The sequence below is a fragment of the Phaethon aethereus genome (genome assembly GCF_964289735.1).
Source record: "Phaethon aethereus genome assembly, chromosome: 3".
In the NCBI taxonomy this organism is placed as follows: Eukaryota; Metazoa; Chordata; class Aves; order Phaethontiformes; family Phaethontidae; genus Phaethon; species Phaethon aethereus.
The window spans coordinates 125,505,748-125,520,270 of record NC_138576.1 but is presented as its reverse complement, the minus strand read 5'-3'; positions in this window follow the sequence as shown (position 1 = coordinate 125,520,270).

Here is a 14,523-nt window from a genome sequence, read left to right as displayed (position 1 = left end):
TATGTGGGACGTCTGCCATTCTTTCTGTTCTGCTTTCAACCTGAAGTCCAAGTTTTAACGCAGGCTCGCAGGCTTGGTGAGATGATGCTCTCCTTGTTGCCAAAGAGGAGCAAGCGGTGCCAGAGATCTAATCAGGTGGTGACACCAAGGACTAGCGGAGATGTTTGTGAACGTGGAAAAAGTGGTCCTCCTGGCTCTCCCAGCCAAATAGCTGGCCAGAAGTAAGGTTTCAGTTATCAGCAGAGCTAAAGTATGTGTGCGTTAATGACAGACCCATCAGCTGAAGCGCAGATACTTTAATGAGAATGTATGTGACGGGGTTATGTGCATGTTGCTAATTCATTTGACATCGCTGCTTACTTGAGTTTGGTTAATTAAGATGGATGATCTCTGTTGGCCGAGAAGTGGCACCATCGAACCTAAATTTCTGCTCGAAGTTTAAAATTGCGGTGTTTCCTGCCGGGGCTGTTAGGTGTCAGGAGTAACCTGAGAGCGCCAGCCTGGGCTCTGTAAGGAAGGGGTGAGCGACGTGCAGCAGATTATCACTGCTAACGCCCAGCGGGGCCGTTTGCAGCTGCTGCTGGGAGCCCCGGTTCTGTGAAAATGGTCCGGACCCCGCTTGTGGCCAATCTCGCGCTGTTTTTGAAGGGCAGCGCTGCTGCTCCCTGTCTGGCTGTGGGTGCCTGGGCGTTGGCCGTGCTGTTGGGAGAGGCAGGGGCTGCCCCTGCCAGGCACAGCCAGTTCCCGCCGGTTCCGGCTGGTTCCGGCCAGCTCCAACGGCCCCACCACAGGGCACAGCTGTATACAGTGTATACACAGAATTAACAGAACTAACAAGGTTTGAAGCAATTCCTTCAGTTTGGGGGAGATTATTGAAATCTCATCTTTCAGAAAGGTAATAATAATTTGTTGGGGTTATTTTTATTTGTCAATTTTACCTTAATGGAACTAGTTAAAAGGAAAGTACTTCATGTGAGCTTGTTTTTCTGAAACCCAGTTTCCTCAGGCCTACTATGTGGGAATCGTGGTGCCGTCCAAGCGTGAACTCTTTCCTATAATTCAGCCTCCTGAAGGAAGGATGAATTTAGCTCTCATTTGTTTTTAGTCTTGTTCTGAGTTTGGAGCTAACTTTCTCCTTTTGGCTCGCGTGTTGTCCCCAGGGGCCAGTCACTTCTGCTCGGGCTCTGCAGCGTGGAGTGGAATGTGATCTGGTTGTCCAGGGCAGGCTGCTAATTACAGCTTTAATTTTATTGTGTTTAGGAGGAGACAGATATTCAGCCTTTTCTTACTTGTAACTACGGATCTGAAGAAAGGCATGATAGCAGATAAGGTGTGCTGACAGACAGGATGGCCCCGATGGCAAATTGCCCATCAGGTGAGTAAAACCTGCTATTGATGAGCTGTATGAAAGGATGACTACTACTATAACGATGTATGTAGATAAATACAGCTATGTATCTATCTACACATATACTCATTACACATACACATGTGTATTTGTTTCTATGTGTTATTAACAGAATCGGTTCCAAAAAGAGTTTAGAAAAGAGGAGAAAAGGTATGTTTTATATTATTCCTGTGTATACACTTCCTTATGTAATACATGCTTCATTTCCTCTGAGACTTCTTGAAGAAGTTGCTAATATGTAAGCAATGCAACTTAAAAGAAACCAACTGGAATCTAAATAGCTTCTTACGATGCCTACAGTTTTTATGGTAAGCAAAATAAAATGCACTTTGAGACAACAAAAAGGATCTATTATTTTACAAGAAATGATCTATTATTATACAGTAAGAAAATAAAAGCAAGGGTCTGCTCTAAGCTGTAAATACTGCAAAAATTACTTTAATTTTGAAAATGGTAAGCTGTGGTTTTGTTAGTTGCAAATTGTTGCAGCTCCATTGCTTTGAAAGGGAAACAGCTGATTTGTATCAGCAAAGATCTGCCTTTGTATTGTTGACATTTTCTTCAGAATTCTTGGATCACAGTACATTAGAAATCGCTGCGGTAGATTTACCATAAGTATTCAGGTTTTGTGGTGCATTATTCCTTGAGTAATCCCATTGATTTCAGAGGCTTAGAGGTACTTAAGAGGACAGATTCCCCTGGAAAGAGGAAAAGCTGATCAGTCTTGAAATATGGTTACTATGGTTATTACTACAGTCAGCTTTCTAGTGCAGTGATGAACTTAATTGCTATAGCGTCAGCTCTGTTCCTTGTTCCATGCACTATTGTTTGCCAATCCTGTTAGGCCCAATACAGCACTTCTTGAAATTGATAGGAGCGTTTCCACTGACTTTATCAGGTATTGGGTGTTTAGGGATCTTGTACTAGATCAAATAGCAGCTATTAATGTAGCCTGGCCTTCTTCCAGCTTTAGTTATTGCCTGTGGTGCTTATACAATCTGTTTAGTATATAATTTTCTCTCATTTCATAAAAGAGAGAGAATGACTCAGAGCCATGCTGTGCCACTTGGTATTTTTGCTTGTGTATTGTCACTTACCTTTGTATTCAAAGAAGATAAATCCAACAGCCATCTAGTTACTGACCCTTTCTATACCTACTTATGTACACAAAGGCTGCTGTTACATTTATGAGTGACCAAAATGATTATGAAAGTTCAAAGCCACATTCATGCTGGCTTAAAGTGCTCTTTTTATAAAATTAGGACAGATGTTTGGTGCTGTTGGAAGAAAAAACACAAAACCTGGGACAATGGAAAGGTCTAGTTTTGGTGCTGAGGACGTTTCAGAAATGGAGCTGGTTGAAATAGCTCTGATTTTAAGATGGCGTAAGCTCTTTTTATTTAAATTTTGGGCAAAGGTAAAAAATAATGAAGAAAACTGCAGAAAATACTTCAGTTAAGTAGTTTGCACATTGTGTGCTTGTTAAGCATTGAAGAACAGGGACATGGTCAGTAATGAGCCAGTTTCACAGGTACGTGAGTTTGGTATTGTAGATGCTGTGTATGCTTTCTGCACCACTGAAGAAGGCAAGAAGACTGCCGTCTGAAGTTTGGCAGCTCTCATCACACTAGGATTCTTCTCCTAGCTCCATTTCCACCAGCAGTTTGTCCTGCTTTCTGCGTTTTTTCCTCTGGTTATTTGAATGAAATAGGTGTTTCACAGAAAGACTGAGTGCTTATAGCTCTAATCTCTGTCTCCCACAAATGGATCTTTTGTGCTGTCTGGTGGATTAATAGGAGGTTAGGTGCTTAAAAAAATAAACAGTGAGTGCAAACAGGGGGAAGAAGTAAATCTGCAAGTGTTTGATGAGCGAGGATGATGTCATTTATTTAGCAGGGGTGATACAGTAGTCAAGAGATGCTATGAGAGGAGGGGTTCCTTGTAAGGAAACAGGGTAGTACACCACCGAGGACTTGTATACCATCAGGCGTGAAGCAAACCACAGCATACTTGTTAGTGGCCAATGAAAAAAGTTCATTGGTTTTGAAGCCTTGGAGCTCAGGTGCAGTGAAAGAGAATAGGGGCTCCTTGTTAAGGCAAGGATCAGCACTCCCTTTTGTTCGTTCCCCTGCCCCCCTCCTCCTTTGGCACTGCAATAATAATATCTTGTCACTCCTAAGACATGCTGGCATAGATCATGTTCACTGATGGATGTTCAGTCAATGAGTGTACTAAAATGGTTTGTTTCTGTTGATGTCTGTCTTTGTAGACTCCTCTAATGGGAATGTAAATAAATGAACCCTTCACCAGTGATTTCTTTCACTGTAGTCCAGTTTAACCCCTGAGTACCTCCCTGCTAGGAGGCACTCCAGATGCTTTACTGCCTTATATTACTACGGTTTTTGCCTTTTTCCTGAGTTTCATGTATTCCATTTGCTGTCTGAGTGTGCAGGCAAGTTCCTATATGTAGGTGCAAGTAAATTTTTAAAATTGTCATTCAGTAAGACAAGGTTGAGAAAGTAAGATGGGCAGTGAAGAAAGGTAAGGGCCTAACGTCCACTGAGACCACTGAAAAGATTTCTCATGATTTCCCTGGGAACTATAGAGGTGATGACAAGCTCTTGAGATTAATTTCTTTTAAGCTGTGTGCGAGACCTGGTTTATATGGGGTTGTGAATCACAGAACTGGAATATTTTTCTGTGGTTAGTTCTCATTAGTATGCAAATTCTACAGTGGTACTTGTCCTTAAGACACTGGAGCTCAAAAACATCATCAGAAAATAGCCAGAATAAATCTATTTACCCTTAATGATAAAAAAAAAAGCTTTTACAGACAAGATGTGCCCTCATCTATTTATTCTCGGGAGATTTTGTCACTGTAAGTGTTTGGGAAGAAGAGTTTTGAAAAAAGTTTAACATAGTTTTCACAGCTTCCTTCTAGACTTTGAAGTGCTTGTACTCGCACAGTTTACCTACACTGCTAGAAATGCCATCTTCCCTAACCGTGCATTTAAAGAACCATTTAATGACCACTGGCCAAACCCCATTTTTTCAAGTCTCTGCTTAAAGAGGCTTCTTTTCCAGAGAAACTTGTATACCAGCAGTAAAGAGTTTCTGGTGAAAATGGAAATGAAGGTAACAGGGCTAATGCTGTCAGTGTAATTTCAGTTGTCATTCGGAACAATTGCAAAGCTGATTGCAGTTTTCCCTCCGTTTCCATAATCAGACAAATCAGTCATGGAATAGGATGTACTTGCACAGCAGAGATCAAGAATGGTGTAATATCACATGGCTACGGAAATGCTCACTGGGTGCAGAGTGCCACCTGATACGATCTGTGGAACCTTGTAACAAGTTCACATGTTGGGACAACATACAGTTGTATCATATATCTGGATCAAAGACAGTTAAAACTGGCCTTCTGCCACTTCAGCCTCTTGTATGTAGGAGATGCAAATGCCAGATTTTGCCAGGAGACCAGCTATTGTCAGAGCTCATCCTTTCCTGAAATGCTTTTGCTAAATCTTGTCTGTTCTGGAGTTTTCAATGCAAATGTACTCGCTGAGGGAGAAAATCCTATTTTTTAAAATATGCTATTTATTTTTCAGCCTATGTGCTTGCTGACCCTGCTAATAAAGTGCCATTTAAAAGCTGTATTCTAGAATGGGGAACTTTGTGCCTTCACCCCCTTCTCCTATATATTTATTGTAGTGGAAATGTAAGAACTTTATTGAATGGTTGGCTGTGAGGACACTGGAACAGAGCATCCAGTATCTCCATATCATTCCTTCGTTATTTATGGCTGCAGTGTAGTAGCATGCAGCACCAGATGTGAGTAAGAAGAAGGAGGGGTGCAAAAGAGAACTTCAAATGACTGTGATGAATAGTTGAAAGTGAACAGAGGAGCTTTTAAAACTCCTTTAAAGAAAGCCTAATGCTCTGCTTCCCTAAGCAGCAGGCTACTGATGATGGAAAAGTCACAGACATACCTGCAGAGATTTGGGAAGCTCTTGTTTCAGTAGGTCTTTGTGGCAGGTAAAAAAAAAAAAAAATTTCCTATGCTCCTGCCAACTTAGTTGGTGTGTCCAGCTTGCTTTTCTTCTTTGCATTTTGCTCCATAAGGACAACATGCAATGACTTGGGCAGTGCTGGCTTCCAAACGGTGTTTATTCTTGGTGAGCTACGCCCACCAAGACCAGGTCCTACTTGTGTCTGGTAGTTGCCCATCCTGACACTGTATGGTAATATTGTAAGTGATGCCATACAGAGGGAAGAATTTTTCTGGGAAAATAATTATTTGTTATCAAGACTGTTACCAATGAGACTGAATTCAAATTTCACATGGTCATGATCTTGCTGTCCAATGCACCATCAAGGTGTGAAACAGGGAGGACTTGAGTAGTGCTAACTTGAGGACTGCTGTCCTTTTGATTTCTGAGGGTACCATAAAATACTGGGCCCTGAAAGCCCTGAGTCTTCTTTGCCTTATTAAAACCAAATGGTGGCATTTTATTTGACAGGCACTACCTGTACTTCCCTGATGGCACCCTTGAAATCCAACATTAGTATAAATCATGAATGAAGCACCTTCTATCCTCTTCCTGCATCACCCTCCTTTATAATAAGGTTTCTAAAATATTCTGCATTCGGAGTAAAAAATTCCCCATGCCCGTTGACACTGAGCTATAGCTTGGCACAGCTCCATGGGCTTTCTCCCTCCTGCTACTTCCACTTCCTGCCATGGTGAGTGTGTGTGCTTCAGGGATCTAGTAGATCCACTGTGGGTGGCTGAACCCTGGAGGTGAGGGTGAGCTGCTTGTGTGGAAGTGGGGTCAGTGAGAGTCCATAGGTATTACAGCATGTGGGTAGTAAGGCATGTAAAACATGGTGTGTACAACTGTCCTGAACATCAGTGCTGCCTTAACTGATGATTTCCTTGGCTTATGCTGATTGCATTGATAGGAAAAAGCACTCAAAGAGCTTTAGGTCTTAAGTTAACGCAGTTTTTGTGTGGGTGAACTAATGGGCATAGCAGGCCACACCTCTTCACACAGACATTTAGGAAATGGTAAAGCAAATAAGCCTGGTGGTGCCAAAATCGGAGCAATAGCTGGTGAAGCCCTGATGGGGAGAACAGTCAAATAGCGTGAATAGAATGTCAGTAAGTACAGAAGTTAAAAATACACATCTCAAACCTTGAGGACACTCTGGGGACTAAGAAGCTGTATTGATACTAGGCTTCAAAAAATCCAAATAAACAACAGGATTTTCTCAATGTACAGAAGTATGTACTTGTGATTTCAGAGAGATGTTATTTCTGCACTGCAGATCTTGAGACAGGTGCCTGAAAAATCAGTCTAGATAAGTTGTTTCTTGTTTAATTTACATTTATAATTGCTCTTATTTTATTTTCATTTATCTTGGAAACTTAGTTTTAGATTCATACTGTGAATCCCAAATGTCACTATTTCTGGAGATAACATTAGTCTAATGCTTGTTTAGGGTGAGCACGTGGCTTGTGTGGTACTGGGCAGCGTTTCAGAGCAGTAGAGTTCAGCCTGTCTCTATGCTGGATGACCTTGGACAAGTAAAGCAGAAATAACAACACTAATTTGCTTGTTGAGATACTTTGAGATTCATAGATGAAAAATAGCACAGAAGAGTGAGGTGTGAATCTAAAGCCAGACTTTTCCTGGATGCTTCTCATTCTAAGTGTTTAAGAGGGCCAACATGGCCCTTCTCCCAGTGCAGGTGGCTTCCCAGTTCTCAAGCCCCGTGTAGGCTGTGGCTTTGTCTCTTTATTATAGACAAATGAGGACTGTAGATGGTATATACATAGTGCCTGGATGGAAACTGCTGGAAATAGCTACAATTCTGGTATCTCCATCTGTGCTACTTATCCTGGGCTCCTGTTACAATGAGCAAAGACAATTTTAGATGACTGAAGTGACCTATTTTAGATGTTTGCTTTAGGATGAGAATACTTTTGTCTTGAAGGACCTGTTCTCTGCAGTGCTCACAAAGGGAGTTTGCTGTGACTACCTGAATCCTGCCATGGAGTCTTAAAAAAGCTCCCAGACTGTGTTTCACACTGCTTTTTCAGAAAATAGCTGCGCTGGCTGGCTGGCAGTGACCAGCAGCAGTTGGCTTTCTACAGGTTAGGTGTAGTGAAAAACTGGGAGTTGCTTTTGCAGCTATATTTTAACTCACTTTGATTTGTCTAAGGGAAAATGGAAAGATAGTAAGGTAGGGAGAAAATGTCTTATATTAGTGCCCTTCTTGGTCTAATGGTGAAGCTCAGATAGAAGCAAAGGCAAGACAAATACAGACTGTAACAGAAAATAAACTATACCAATTTTTTAATTGTAGAGAGAATCTGTGGAATAATTTTCTGTGATATAAAATCTTTGAATCAGAGTTGTAGGCTTTATTAATTCATGATTGTATTCTATGTATAGGTCAGGTTGGTGAATTGTAATGGTACTCTGAGGTGAAAACTCCAAGCACTGCTCTAGAGGAAACTGAAGAGCTTGTTCTTTTTATGACGGAGTGTATTTATGACAAATGCCAACTTCCTAATGGGGGTCAAAATACGTATGTTTTTACAAGTTTGTAAGAGTGGCAGCAGGAGGAACGACCTTGCCCGTGGCAGTACAGTTTATGTATAGGTTGACATAATTAAAATAGCAGCATCAGAATATTAGCAATCTGCATGTCTTCATGTAAAAGCTTGATTAACTCTGAGAACATGAAAGGCCTATGTTCTACACAGGCTGTTTTACCCAGACTAGGTTTCTCAACAGAAATGCAGAAAATGTAAAAAAAACCCAACCAAACCAACCAAACAAACAAACAAAAAAAAATCAAAAAACAAACAAACAAGGTTTTAAAAAAACTACATCAAAGCAGCATCTAGAGTCACCAAACAAAAATTAGGGACCACTGTGCATACTGCTGTACAAATGAGTAGTAACAGACATCCCCTGCTGTGCGAACATTTAGAACACACGAAGGGAGCAGCATTCTCCTCTTATGGATGGCTCTGGCCATGTAAATTGTTTGAGTGTGAAAGGGAACAGCCGTGTCTAAGGGAGGAGGAGGGAACCACTTCAGTGCATTTTATCACCTTCTATTTTAGAGAGCACCATAGTCCTCAGAGCACAAAGAAAAATGCCCTCTATAACATGTGTGTTAATACATCCAAACTATTTGTATGAGAAGGAAGCTCAGACATAAATATTGCTGAGCTTTTCCGTAAGTGTCCCACCTTGCAAATTCCCTTAGTTAATCTCCTCACCTCTGTGCTTCAATAGCATATGAGGGCTCTGTAGCACTAAGTGAGCTTCAGCAGGGGAGCTGCTTTTGGAGCTGGATTTGAGCTCTATTACTGAGAACTCATCGGAGGGCAGTGCAGTACAAAGTGGGACACTTGAAAGCTAGGTGCTGGGGAGAGGGAAAGTGCTGCATGAGCAAGAAGTGAGATTATAAACTGGAATTCAGCTCGGCACGTTTGGAGCCACATAAATAGATTAAGCATTTGTAAAAGAACACCCTCAAGGATTCAGAATTACAGCTAAAGAGGAGGGAAAACATAATGCTTTTAAATGCTTAAATCACAGTGCCCTGTGATTTATGCACCAAATAAGTTTGAATTAGTCACTAATGTGAAGTGGATTTGGAAGGATTAATAACCCTTACCCAGCACTTACTGTATGATGATCAGCTATAAATCTTCTTTGAGCGAAACAGGAAGTAGCCAAATCCTTTCCCTGTGGAGATGGGCAATACTCATGCCGTTGTTCAAGGGCAGCTCAGTTCGATTTCTGTTTTTTTCTCAGGGTGAGGTTATGGATTGCTCATGGCAACTTGGCCATTTCCAGTTTGCTCAGAAGATACGTGCTGCCAGATGGGCCTGTGAAGGGATGGGAAAATCTGTGAAACCATGAACTCCCATTTGCAGGGCTTATACAATTAGCAGCATACAGTTCACTTCTTGGAATGGGCACATTTGCCTGGAAAGGGAATAGAAAAAGTGTGAAAATGCTGTAGGTTGCAAACTCTTCGTTGTTACTTTTCATGCTCTTTTTCAGTTGTGAATGACTTTTAAGCTCATTTTTCCTACTTGTTGTAGTTGTTTGAAGTGGAAAACTTTCCATTAAGGACTAAAAATCCTGTTCTAGTTGATGCTTTGCCCATTTGTATTTGTGCCAAAACCAGTATGACTTTTGATTTCTTCTGTGCGTATGTCAGCTGGTGACCCACCACACCTTCTCTTGTGTGGCCTATATAAACTGATGCTGACTGAAGCTTCAAAGAATGACTTTCCTCCCTGTAGGACTCTACCTCACACTTATTTCCAATAAACTGCCATCCTCTCAATTTTCCACAAGCAACAGTATAATTGAGCAGTAACCTCAGTGTATGGAAATCTGTGTGGCAGATGAAAAAAACATCGTTAGACTAGAGGCAGCTGGAGTGCAGTCATGGAGCGTAAAGAGCTCAGCTCCCATAGAATCTCTTTTATGAATATTTAGAATTCAAAAACTGCTCAGCTGTTTGATGGAGATGAAATTCTTATCAACCCAGGAAGGAGGGAGTGAGAGCTGTTTGACTAAACAAATTGTTGTTCTTCCAAAGAGTAAGGAAAGGAAGAGTTAGCCTTCAGTCAGCCTTCCCTCTGAAGAGGTCTGGCTAGATCAGCTAACTATGAACCCCCTGCGGTATTTCCATCTGGACAGTCAAATTTGTTTAGGCTGTTGAGAGAGAGGTACCAGAAGATGCACTGTCCATAAGACACAAAGATTCCTCTGGATGGCAGAACAGACTGCTGCTATGTTATAAAGAGGTGTCTTGTGTCTGTTGTTGTCTTTATTATTTTAAATAAATGGTTAACATCTTTTTGTTAGTTACCTGAACTTACCCAGCTTTGCTGCTGCAAACTTGTTACAGAAGATGTAGTTGATCCACATAAGGCATCCTGGTGGACTGAAGCACAAGACTGAGATGGACCTACAATAAGCACTTGCTCTGAAGTCCATCCTTGGGTACAAGGCTTCCCTTCCCTGAGGGTCCACCAAGGAAGTGGTCGTGGTTGCTGAGAAGCTGCATGTATGGAGTAGAAATGATACCTGCTCTTTTCAGCTTAACTGAGCAGTCTTAGTGAGCCAAAGTAGTTCCCAGGCCAACAGTCACATGTGCGTGTCACCACTGCCATTGCCCATGGAAGTTGTTCCAGGTGGCCCTTCCCCTTTTTTAGCGAGGGGGCATTGTCTGTTTGCTTCTAACAGGACCTTGGAACAAACTAGAATATCCATGTGAAAATCAAGTGAGAATTGCTTTGGTTTAGGCTTACCTTTTCCAAGTCTATGTGGAAGTACTTGCAAAACTGATCCATAGATCTTTTCAAGATTAGGCTCCCGACACTACTTTTGTGCATAATGATGGTGGAACCAGAACCATAAAAGGCATTAAAATACTCTTCTTAAGTACACTTACCCCTGTGCATGTCTATGGAATGTGATTTTGAAATGCCGTAAATTCACACTCGCACAGAATCTGTCACCGTTCCCTGTGACCTTGATCGGGAGCATTTCTTTTAATGCTTGTTATGTTTCCAGATAAGCAGAGCACCACCCATTGACCCAGGCAGGTTATTATCCTCCTCCTCTTTATCAGGAATCCTTCAGCCAATTAATCACGCACTGCTCTGCAATCTTGAGGCTCAATTATGCCTGGACAAGTGTTGCTCAGCTGTTCCTCCTGCTACAGATGTGACATATCCTGAGATTAGCTCCGATTCACATAAGGTCACTGATTCAGTATCAGGCGCTAAGAAAAGCTGGGCTGTCTGGGGGGGAAGTGACACCATCTTAGAAGCATTTTATCACAAAGTAAGTGTAGATGTCTAAAAAATCCTGCTTGCCACCACCACATCACAGCAAGTCCTTTTCACTCACTGTTGCCTCTCATCCTGAGACAATTTACCAGTTTTTTCTAGATGGAGATGTCAGCAGACTAATAAACTGTTAGTAATGCACCGATGACAGACAGTAGCTAGTTCTCCTTTCGGATAGTAGATAGCTTAACTTTGAATCCCTGTGAGAAACCAGGTTTTTCCTATTTTGTGAAAACCACTTTTATGGACATCAAATAGTTTATGTTTTTCTTTTCATTTTCCTATTGTTACTGGTTGCTTGGAATACTCCACATGGGCATGTTGCGTGTGAGAAATAGTTTGGTATTTTTGAGTGTTCTAAAAATTCTGCCATAGGTTTTTGGGTTTCTTTCAGTGGCTGTGGCTTGACACACTTGTTTTTAGATTGCCTGGGTCACAGTATGTTTTCTGGCCCCCAGAAGTACTATGGGCACCCACTGAAACTGTGAGCAAGCTGTATCTATTTCTGGCAGCGTGATTCTGTGTTTGTGAGATTGTTCTTTTGTCTTTTCAGTTACACAGAAACACAGGCAAACGTTCAGTAGAGAGGCTTGCGATTTCTAAAAGGATAATATAATTTTATTGAAAAAATGACCTTGCAATTTCTATAAGCAGATCTTATTAAAAGAAATTCAGAGTTTCAGATCTTTAAATATGGTTCGTACAGTTTGTATTTTAAAAAAACTCTTTTTTTTTTTTTAAACAAGATAAGCAGATGCTGAATATGTAATTGTTTACTATGGAAAATTGTTTACTATACAGAATAAATATCCTTTATCACTTTCAGACTTCAAGTAAATTTTCTTGGAAACCCCTACAGAATGAAAGCATTATTTACATTGCAGCTGTGGATGGTGCCGCATAGAGTCAGCAAGCAGATAGGATCTGCTTCTGCTCCATATCCCTGGCTCGGGGCTCTTTACACGCTGGTGTGAATACAGAGATATACAGTGATGCTAAATAGGGTTTGGAGCTGTGTATGAACAACTTCATTTAATTGGGGCAGAAGCAGCTGTAAGCACACAGCAGGGCTGTATGTTAGCTCGCAGGGCTGAGCCTGCTAGTTGGAGAGCTGGAAAGCTTCTGTCTTAAAACACCCAGATATTCTGTGCTTCATTTTCTGCAGACAAAGCTACTGCTATTACTTCTCGCATTGACATCTAAATTTGCAGTCTTAACTAGAGCTGTTTGTTAGATATTGTTAGAAGCTGTGCAGAAGTATAAGCAAGATAGCCTTTTTTTTTTGTAACAGGTTATTGCTCACCAGACAACGGAGAAGTGAAATGTGTTGTCTAAGGTTAATATAGTTAAGAAATAACAGGACAAGGAGAAAAACCCAAACTACATTGCCTGCCATGACACTATTCAATGCATATTGGTGAATTGGTGAAACAGTTCTAATAGTGTTGTGGCTAGTGTTCTTAGATGCAGACTAACGTTATGGGTCTACATTGTCTTTTACAGATTTAAATAAGGTTTAGAAAAGATTTAAGTGGGCTTATTTTGAATGGCCTTTATTACTCTGATTCTTACATACGAGTTCTTATTGGTAGGTTCAAGTTGTGGATGAGTCCTGCTATGTCAAGACACTGAAAAATGACTCTTTCTTCAGAGAGTGTGTTGCAATCTAAGTATATGGCTAGATGAGTCTGATTTGATATATTTGTTGCTGAAAAAATTATATTTGCATCTTATTATGAAACTTCATTTGCATTTTCAAGATACAGCAAATAGAGACTGTGGAAAGATGTGATTTCACTTGAAACTTGTTATATTTTATTTCTCAAAATTACTAGATAATATTTGGACTTGGCTACTTGTTCAACAGCAAATACTGCAGATGTATTTATTTTTTTAGGACAACAGTTACTTGAATTGCAATACTTCAATTATTTTGGCTGTCAGGAAAGTTGTTGGGAAGCAAGCCAAACTGAACTCTTAATGAAAATAAATAGTTGCCTAATTGAGACATTTTATCTTGAAAGCCACCTAATTAAAAAGATATTAAAGAGGGAAACTGGACACAAATGCTGTAGGTGTTCTTCATGAAAATATTTCGTGCTGTTCAGCAAAGGAAGAAAGCGCTGCAGTCTGTGAAGGCAATAAATACAGAGCTCCCTGACAGCATTGCCAGAGGGCCTGTGGCTGAAGGGTAGCACACAGTGGTGATGGACTAGAGGCTGAGGAACCGGATTGGGACTATGGCTTCCAGGTATCTTCTGTCGTGTTGTGCTGTGTGCGCTTGCCTTGCATCGGGGGCTTTCAGTGCAGGACACGTTCCCAGCAAAAGCTGCAAGTGGTGTCTGATGCTGTGTTTTACTGACTAGTCTGTGAGCTAGATGTCACCTTCTGCCATGTCTTCTCAACACAACAGCCAGACTTAGTTATATGCCTCTTGCTCACCTTGTAGTGTGTGTAGTGTTAAATCCTCACACAGAGAGGAGAATATAGGCTGCTTTTGTTTCTGCAGCTCAGAGCTCTCCAGCCTTCCCCTCAGCCTTTTAAAAAGAATTAAATGGGAACCTTAAACTCAGACATCTCCAAAAAACCAAATAGAGGTGGTTTCGTCCTAAAGATGAAAAAGAAGATTAGAACTGGGGGAACTGAAGTTATTTTGGTGTTCTGTAAATAATCTTCCAATTTCCTATCACTGGCCACTTCGTCTCTCTTGGGGTTAGTGCTGGACTCTGCTACTCTTTTTGCTGGACTTTCTGATTTCTGTGCTGATCAGCCACAGGAGTAGAAAAGGAGCTATACACTCCTAAAAAAAAAGGCATAGGAATTTTCTAGGGGTGCAGGTAGGAGTGGACTGTGCAATTCAGCTGGGGACAGCTAATTTGCCATGTAGTCCCAAAAGGAACCAGGCAGAGCTAAGAATAGAAGAGAAATGACAGCTGGCTTCTTACTGTGAAGGTGAAGGATATGAAATTTTTCTATCAAATCAAATATTTTTGTTCTCACTGCTGTCCACTGACAGTTAGCTATTAGATCATTCGGTAAAGACAACAGAGGCTGGCAGAGGAATTCATGAGCAGTTTGTGTCTGTTACAGTGATTGTCTAATACAGCAGGAGTTAGTGGATATTAATATGAGAGCTCTCTTTTGGGCTTCTTTGTGGAAAGGACACCTATCCATAAGCAGGAGAAATTCTTGGAAACCTTGAATAATAAAAAGTTAAGCC